General features: G+C 40.5%; 1 non-coding gene across 1 annotated transcript; it reads left to right on the top strand.

The window, feature by feature from the left end:
* Positions 1 to 2,619: 2,619 nt before the first annotated feature.
* On the top strand, positions 2,620 to 2,723 carry LOC130959690 (small nucleolar RNA R71). Its single transcript, XR_009078758.1, has one exon. It is a non-coding gene; the product is annotated as a small nucleolar RNA R71 (small nucleolar RNA).
* Positions 2,724 to 9,374: the final 6,651 nt, after the last annotated feature.

Below are 9,374 nucleotides of genomic sequence, written 5' to 3'. Positions count from 1 at the left end.
CCTTCCCTTTCCTCTTTCTAGAGGTTTCTCCGGCCTTGGATGCCATAAATGGTTATGGAAAACGAAAAAGCAACGCTTTTACCACACAAAACTTAAAAGGTTTGCTCGTCCTCGAGCAAAAGAAGAAAGAAGAGAGTAGAAGAAGAAGAAATGAGGGAGAAGGAGATGGCTTATGTATTTCGGCCAAGGAGGGGGGAAGTGGTGTTTAGGTTGTGTGAAAATGAAGGAATGAAGAAGGGTATTTATAGGAGAGAGGGAGATGGGTTCGGCCATTATGGGTGGGTTTGGGAGGGAAAGTGGTTTGAATTTGAAGGGTGAGGTTGGTGGGGTTTTATGAAGGATGGATGTGAGTGGTGAAGAGAAAGATGGGATTTGATAGGTGAGGGGTTTTTTGGGGAAGAGGTATTGAGGTGATTGGTGAATGGGGGAAGAAGAGAGAGAGTGGTGGTGGGGTTGGTGGGGATCCTGTGGGGTCCACAGATCCTGTGGTGTCAAGGAGAAGTCATCCCTGCACCAAATGTTGCTCAAAATCACGTTTTGAGCCATTTCTGGCGTTAAACGCCGGGCTGATGCCCATTCCTGGCGTTTAACGCCAGGTTCTTGCCCTTTTTTGGCGTTTAACGCCAGTCTGGTGCCCCTTTCTGGCGTTAAACGCCCAGAATGGTGCCAGACTGGGCGTTAAACGCCCAACTGCTAGGTTTACTGGCGTTTGAACGCCAGCAACTTCTTCCTCCAGGGTGTGCTGTTTTTCTTCCTGTTTTTCATTTTGTTTTTGCTTTTTCAATGGATTTTGTGACTTCTTATGATCATCAACCTAAAAAAAACATAAAATAACAAAGAGAAATATATAAAATATAATCATTGGGTTGCCTCCCAACAAGCGCTTCTTTAATGTCAGTAGCTTGACAGAGGACTCTCATGGAGCCTCACAGATACTCAGAGCAATGTTGGAACCTCCCAACACCAAACTTAGAGTTTGAATGTGGGGGTTCAACACCAAACTTAGAGTTTGGTTGTGGCCTCCCAACACCAAACTTAGAGTTTGACTGTGGGGGCTCTGTTTGACTCTGATTTGAGAGAAGCTCTTCATGCTTCCTCTCCATGGTGACAGAGGGATATCCTTGAGCCTTAAACACAAAGGATTCTTCATTCACTTGAATGATCAGTTCACCTCCATCAACATCAATCACAGCCTTTGCTGTGGTTAGGAAGGATCTGCCAAGGATGATAGATTCATCCATGCACTTCCCAGTCTCTAGGACTATGAAATCAGTAGGAATGTACTGGTCTTCAACCTTTACCAAAACATTCTCTACAAGTCCATGAGCTTGTTTTCTTGAGTTGTCTGCCATCTCTAATGAGATTCTTGCAGCTTGTACCTCAAAGATCCCTAGCTTCTCCATTACTGAGAGAGGCATGAGGTTTACACTTGACCCTAAGTCACACAGAGCCTTCTTGAAGGTCATGGTGCCTATGGTACAAGGTATTGAAAACTTCCCAGGATCTTGTCTCTTTTGAGGTAATTTCTTCCTAGACAAGTCATCCAGTTCTTTGGTGAGCAAGGGAGGTTCAGTCTCCCAAGTCTCATTTCCAAATAACTTGTCATTTAACTTCATGATTGCTCCAAGGTATTTAGCAACTTGCTCTTCAGTGACATACTCATCCTCTTCAGAGGAAGAATACTCATCAGAGCTCATGAATGGCAGAAGTAAGTCCAATGGAATCTCTATGGTCTCATTATGAGCCTCAGAGTCCCATGGTTCCTCATTGGGGAACTCATCGGAGGTTAGTGCACGCCCATTGAGGCCTTCCTCTGTGGCGTTCACTTCCTCTCCCTCCTGTCCAAATTCGGCCATGGTTATGGCTTTGCACTCTCCTTTTGGATTTTCTTCTGTATTACTTGGGAGAGTACTAGGAGGGAGTTCAGTAACTTTCTTGCTCAGCTGTCCCACTTGTGCTTCCAAATTCCTAATGGAAGACCTTGTTTCAGTCATGAAACTTTGAGTGGTTTTGATTAGATCAGAGACCATGGTTGCTAAGTCAGAGGTGTTCTGCTTAGAATTCTCTGTCTGTTGCTGAGAAGATGATGGAAAAGGCTTGCCATTGCTAAACCTGTTTCTTCCACCATTGTTGTTGTTGAAGCCTTGTTGAGGTTTCTCTTGATTCTTCCATGAGAAATTTGGGTGATTTCTCCATGAAGAATTATAGGTGTTTCCATAGGGTTCTCCTAGGTAATTCACCTCTTCCATTGAAGGGTTCTCAGGATCATAAGCTTCTTCCTCAGTTGAAGCATCCTTAGTACTGCTTGGTGCATTTTGCATTCCAGACAGACTTTGAGAAATCAAATTGACTTGTTGAGTCAATATCTTATTCTGAGCCAGTATGGCATTCAGAGCATCAATCTCAAGAACTCCTTTCTTCTGACTTGTCCCATTGTTCACAGGATTTCTTTCAAAAGTGTACATGAATTGGTTGTTTGCAACCATTTCAATTAGTTCCTGAGCCTCTGTAGGCGTCTTCTTCAGATGAAGAGATCCTCCAGCAGAGCTATCCAAAGACATCTTAGATAGTTCAGAGAGACCATCATAGAAAATACCTATGATGCTCCATTCAGAAAGCATGTCAGATGGACATTTTCTGATCAATTGTTTGTATCTTTCCCAAGCTTCATAGAGGGATTCTCCATCCTTCTGTCTAAAGGTTTGGACTTCCACTCTAAGCTTACTCCATTTTTGAGGTGGAAAGAACTTTGCCAAGAAGGCATTGACTAGCTTATCCCAAGAGTCCAGGCTATCCTTAGGTTGAGAGTCCAACCATATTCTAGCTCTATCTCTTACAGCAAAAGGGAATAGCATCAGTCTGTAGACCTCAGGGTCAACCCCATTAGTCTTGACTGTGTCACAGATTTGCAAGAACTTAGCTAAAAACTGATGTGGATCTTCCATTGGAAGTCCATGGAACTTGCAATTCTGTTGCAGTAGAGAAACCAACTGAGGCTTAAGCTCAAAGTTGTTTGCTCCAGTGGCAGGGATAGAGATGCTTCTCCCATAGAAGTCGGGAGTAGGTGCAGTAAAGTCACCCAGCACCTTCCTTGCATTGTTGGCATTGTTGTTATTTTCGGCTGCCATGAGTTCTTCTTTTTTGAAGAATTCGGTCAGGTCCTCTAAAGAGAGTTGTGCTTTGGCTTCTCTTAGCTTTCTCTTCAAGGTCCTTTCAGGTTCAGGGTCAGCTTCAACAAGAATGCCTTTGTCTCTGCTCCTGCTCATATGAAAGAGAAGAGAACAAAAAGATATGGAATCCTCTATGTCACAATTATAGAGATTCCTTGAGGTGTCAGAGGTAAAGAAAAATAGAAGAAGGAGGTAGAAGAATTCGAACTTTGATTAGATAGAGTTCGAATTGTGCATTAAGAAGGAGTAGTACTCCATAAATAGAAGGATGTGGGAAGAGAGGAAGAAGATTTTCGAAAATTCAATTAAAAAGATTTTGAAAACATTTTGAAAAACACCTAATTGATTTTCGAAAATAAAAGTAAGAAAGAAATCAAGTGATTTTTTGAAAAATTTTGAAATTAGAAACTAAAAAGATTTTATTGAAAACTTATTTTGAAAAAGATGTGGTTAAGAAGATATGATTGAAAAGATTTGATTTGAAAACCATTTTAAAAGATATGATTTGAAAACAATTTTTAAAAAGATTTGATTTTAAAAATTAATGACTTGCCTAACAAGAAAAGATATGATTCAAACATTAAACCTTTCTCAACAGAAAAGGCAACAAATTTGAGATGTTCAATCAAATCATTAATTGTTAGTAAGTATCTTTGAAAAAGGAAAGAAATTGATTTTGAAAACATTTGATTGAAAAGATTTGATTTGAAAAAGATTTGATTTTGAAAAACTTTGAAAACATAGAAAAATTTGATTTTGAAAACAAAATCTTCCTCCTAGCACCATCCTGGCGTTAAACGCCCAGAATGGTATCCATTCTGGCGTTTAACGCCCAAAATGCACCCTTTTTGGGCGTTAAACGCCCAACCAGGTACCCTGGCTGGCGTTTAAACGCCAGTCTGTCTTCTTCACTGGGCATTTTCGAATGCTCAGCTTTTTCTGTATAATTTCTTTGCAGTATGTTCTGAATCTTCAATTCTTTGTGTTATTGACTTGAAAAGACACAAATTAAAAATATTTTTGGATTTTTTTTAATAATCAAAATGCAACAAGAATCAAATAACAATGCATGCAAGACACCAAACTTAGCAGTTTGTATACTATTGACACTATATGAGACACATAAACACTCAAGTCAAAAGAATTTAAAGATCAGAGTAAGAAATCATCAAGAATTATTTGAAGATCTTAAGACACATGAATGAATGCATGCAATTGACACCAAACTTAAGATGAGACACTAGACTCAAGCAAGAAATATCAAATATTTTTGGTTTTTAAAATTTTTTTTTTGATTTTCGAAAATTAAGTGGAAAAAGATATCAAAATTCTCAATGAGAATTCCAGGAATCAGTGCAATGCTAGTCTAAGACTCCGGTCCAGGAATTAGACATGGCTTCGCAGCCAGCCAAGCTTTGAAAGAAAGCTTCGGTCCAAAACACTAGACATGGCCAAAGGCCAGCCAAGCCTTAGCAAATCACTGCTCCAAAAGCAAGATTGATAAAAAATCAACAAGCTTTTGTGATGATAAGTTGAAACCTCGGTCCAATGAGATTAGACATGGCTTCTCAGCCAGCCAGATTTCAACAAATCATCATGAAACTCTAGAATTCATCTTCAAGAATTTCGAAAAAAAATAAATACCTAATCTAAGCAACAAGATGAACCGTCAGTTGTCCACACACGAACAATCCCCGGCAACGGCGCCAAAAACTTGGTGCACGAAATTGTGATCACTACTTTGTCCATATTCAATTAATCCCCGGTAATGGCTCCAAAGACTTGGTGCTCAATACCATGGCATAAACACAACTCCGCACAACTAACCAGCAAGTGCACTGGGTCGTCCAAGTAATACCTTACGTGAGTAAGGGTCGATCCCACGGAGATTGTTGCTATGAAGCAAGCTATGGTCACCTTGTAAATCTCAGTCAGGCAGACTCAATTGGGTATAGTGATAAACGAATAAAGCATAAAGATAAAGATAGAGATACTTATGTATATCATTGGTGAGAGCTTCAGATAAGCGTATGAAGATGCCTTCCCTTCCGTCTCTCTGCTTTCCTACAGTCTTCATCCAATCCTTCTTACTCCTTTCCATGGCAAGCTCGTGTAGGGTTTCACCGTTGTCAGTGGCTACCTCCCATCCTCTCATTGAAAGCGATTGCATATGCCCTGTCACAGTCATAGCGGAATTCATCTGTCGGTTCTCAATCAGGCCGGAATAGAATCCAGTGATTCTTTTGCGTCTGTCACTAACGCCCCGCCCTCAGGAGTTTGAAGCACGTCACAGTCATTCAATCATTGAATCCTACTCAGAATACCACAGACAAGGTTAGACCATCCGGATTCTCTTGAATGCCGCCATCAGTTCTTGCCTATACCACGAAGATTCCGGTTAAAGAATCCAAGAGATATTCACTAAGCCTCGTATGCTTGTAGAACAAGAGTGGTTGTCAGTCACCTTGTTCATGAGTGAGAATGATGATGAGTGTCACGGATCATCATCTTCATCAAGTTGAAGAACAAGTGATATCTTGGACAAAGAACAAGCGGAATTGAATAGAAGAACAATAGTAATTGCATTAATACTCGAGGTACAGCAGAGCTCCACACCTTAATCTATGGTGTGTAGAAACTCCACCGTTGAAAATACATAAGAACAAGGTCTAGGCATGGCCGAATGGCCAGCCTCCCAGTGATCTAAGATAGCATAAAACTCAAAGATGGCTACCAAGATCTCTCTAAATACAATAGTAAAAGGTCCTACTTATAGAAAACTAGTAGCCTAGGGTGTACAGAGATGAGTAAATGACATAAAAATCCACTTCCGGGCCCACTTGGTGTGTGCTTGGGCTGAGCAAATGGAGCTTTTTTCGTGTAGAGACTCCTCTTGGAGTTAAACGCCAGCTTTTATGCCAGTTTGGGCGTTTAACTCCCATTTAGGTGCCAGTTCCGGCGTTTAACGCTGGAATTTCTTAAGGTGACTTTGAACGCCGGTTTGGGCCATCAAATCTTGGGCAAAGTATGGACTATCATATATTGCTGGAAAGCCCAGGATGTCTACTTTTCAACGCCGTTGAGAGCGCGCCAATTGGGCTTCTGTAGCTCCAGAAAATCCACTTCAAGTGCAGGGAGGTCAGAATCCAACAGCATCTGCAGTCCTTTTGAGTCTCTGGATCAGATTTTTGCTCAGATCCCTCAATTTCAACCAGAAAATACCTGAAATCACAGAAAAACACACAAACTCATAGTAAAGTCCAGAAAAGTGAATTTTAATTAAAAACTAATAAAAATATACTAAAAACTAACTAGATCATACTAAAAACATACTAAAAACAATGCCAAAAAGCGTACAAATTATCCGCTCATCAAGCACCAAGAGCATTCCATTCTCCTCCATGAAATTAGAGAAGATCAAAGAATCATGAGAGGAGCAACAAAGACAAGGAAGAGACATTGAGGAGCTCAAGCACTCCATAAGACCTTCAAGAGGAAGAACAAGCCGCCATCACTGAGGTGGACCCGTTCTTTAATCTCCTTGTTCTTTAATTTTCTGTTTTTCGAATTTTAGTGCTTTATATTATCCATGTTTGTGTCTTATGATCATTAGTGTCTTAGTGTCTATGCCTTAAAGTTATGAATGTCCTATGAATCCATCACCTTTCTTAGAGATTGTTCTTAATTGAAAAAGAAAAGAATTGCATGAATTTTGAATTTTATAACAGTTTAATTATCTTGATGTGGTGGCAACACTTTTGTTCTCTGAATGTATGCTTGAACAGTGCATATGTCTTTTGAATTTGTGGTTCATGAATGTTGGCTCTTGAAAGAATGATGAAAAAGGAGACATGTTACTGAGGATCTGAAAAATCATAAAAAAATGATTCTTGAAGCAAGAAAAAGCAGTGAATACAAGAAAAAAAAAAAGAAGAGGCGAAAAAAAAAAACCGAAAAAAAAAGAGAAGGGGGAAAGAAAGAAAACGAAAAAGAAAGAAAAAGAAAGAAATAAAGTTGTGATCCAAGGCAAAAAGAGTGTGCTTAAGAACCCTGGACACCTCTAATTGGGGACTTTAGCAAAGCTGAGTCACAATCTGAAAAGGTTCACCCAATTATGTGTCTGTGGCATGTATGTATCCGGTGGTAATACTGGAAGACAGAGTGCTTTGGGCCACGGCCAAGACTCAATAAGTAGCTGTGTTCAAGAATCATCATACTTAACTAGGAGAATCAATAACACTATCTGGATTCTGAGTTCCTAAAGAAGCCAATCATTCTGAATTCCAAAGGATAAAGTGAGATGCCAAAACTATTCAGAGGCAAAAAGCTAAAAGCCCCGCTCATCTAATTAATACTGATCTTCATAGATGTTTTTGGAGTTCATTGCATATTCTCTTCTTTTTATCTTATTTGATTTTCAGTTGCTTGGGGACAAGCAACAATTTAAGTTTGGTGTTGTGATGAGCGGATAATTTGTACGCTTTTTGGCATTGTTTTTAGTATGATCTAGTTAGTTTTTATTATATTTTTATTAAGTTTTTAGTTAAAATTCACTTTTCTGGACTTTACTATGAGTTTGTGTGTTTTTCTGTGATTTCAGGTATTTTCTGGTTGAAATTGAGGGATCTGAGCAAAAATCTGATCCAGAGACTCAAAAGGACTGCAGATGCTGTTGGATTCTGACCTCCCTGCACTTGAAGTGGATTTTCTGGAGCTACAGAAGCCCAATTGGCGCGCTCTCAACGGCGTTGAAAAGTAGACATCCTGGGCTTTCCAGCAATATATGATAGTCCATACTTTGCCCAAGATTTGATGGCCCAAACCGGCGTTCAAAGTCACCTCAAGAAATTCCAGCGTTAAACGCCGGAACTGGCACCTAAATGGGAGTTAAACGCCCAAACTGGCATAAAAGCTGGCGTTTAACTCCAAGACAAGTCTCTACACGAAAATGCTTCATTGCTCAGCCCAAGCACACACCAAGTGGGCCCGGAAGTGGATTTTTATGTCATTTACTCATCTCTGTACACCCTAGGCTACTAGTTTTCTATAAGTAGGACCTTTTACTATTGAATCTAAGAATCTGGGTAGCTATCTTCTAATTTTATGCTATCTTAGATCATTTGGGAGGCTGGCCATTCGGCCATGCCTAGACCTTGTTCTTATGTATTTTCAACGGTGGAGTTTCTACACACCATAGATTAAGGTGTGGAGCTCTGCTGTACCTCGAGTATTAATGCAATTACTATTGTTCTTCTATTCAATTCCGCTTGTTCTTGTTCCAAGATATCACCTGTTCTTCAACTTGATGAATGTGATGATCCGTGACACTCATCATCATTCTCACTTATGAACAAAGTGACTGACAACCACTCTTGTTCTACAAGCATACGAGGCTTAGTGAATATCTCTTGGATTCCTGATACACGATGCATGGTTGATCGCCTGACAACCGAGTGCTCGCCTGACAAATGAGCCAGCCATTCCGTGAGATCAGAGTCTTCGTGGTATAGGCGAGAACTGATGGCGGCATTCAAGAGAATCCGGAAGGTCTAACCTTGTCTGTGGTATTCTGAGTAGGATTCAATGATTGAATGACTGTGACGTGCTTCAAACTCCTAGCAGGCGGGGCGTCAGTGACAGACGCAAAAGGATCGATGGATTTTATTCCGGCCTGACCGAGAACCGACAGCTGATTAGCCATATGCTGTGACAGAGCATGGGAACATTTTCACTGAGAGGATGGGAGGTAGCCATTGACAACGGTGAAACCCTACATGAGCTTGCCATGGAAAGGAGTAAGAAGGATTGGATGAAGACTGTAGGAAAGCAGAGAGACGGAAGGGAAGGCATCTTCATACGCTTGTCTGAAGCTCTTACCAATGATATACATAAGTATCTCTATCTTTATCTTTATGCTTTATTCGTTTATCACTATACCCAATTGAGTCTGCCTGACTGAGATTTACAAGGTGACCATAGCTTGCTTCATAGCAACAATCTCCGTGGGATCGACCCTTACTCGCGTAAGGTTTATTACTTGGACGACCCAGTGCACTTGCTGGTTAGTTGTGCGAAGTTGTGTTTATGCCATGGTATTGAGCACCAAGTTCTTGGGGCCATTACTAGGGATTATTTGAGTTATGTAAAAGTAGTGATCACAATTTCGTGCACCACCGCCTCCCCATTTTCGTCAGAGCAAATGAT

Source organism: Arachis stenosperma, chromosome 10 (assembly GCF_014773155.1).
Source record: "Arachis stenosperma cultivar V10309 chromosome 10, arast.V10309.gnm1.PFL2, whole genome shotgun sequence".
Lineage (NCBI taxonomy): Eukaryota > Viridiplantae > Streptophyta > Magnoliopsida > Fabales > Fabaceae > Arachis > Arachis stenosperma.
Note: the sequence above shows the minus strand (reverse complement) of the source record. Positions and strands in the feature narration are given on the sequence as shown.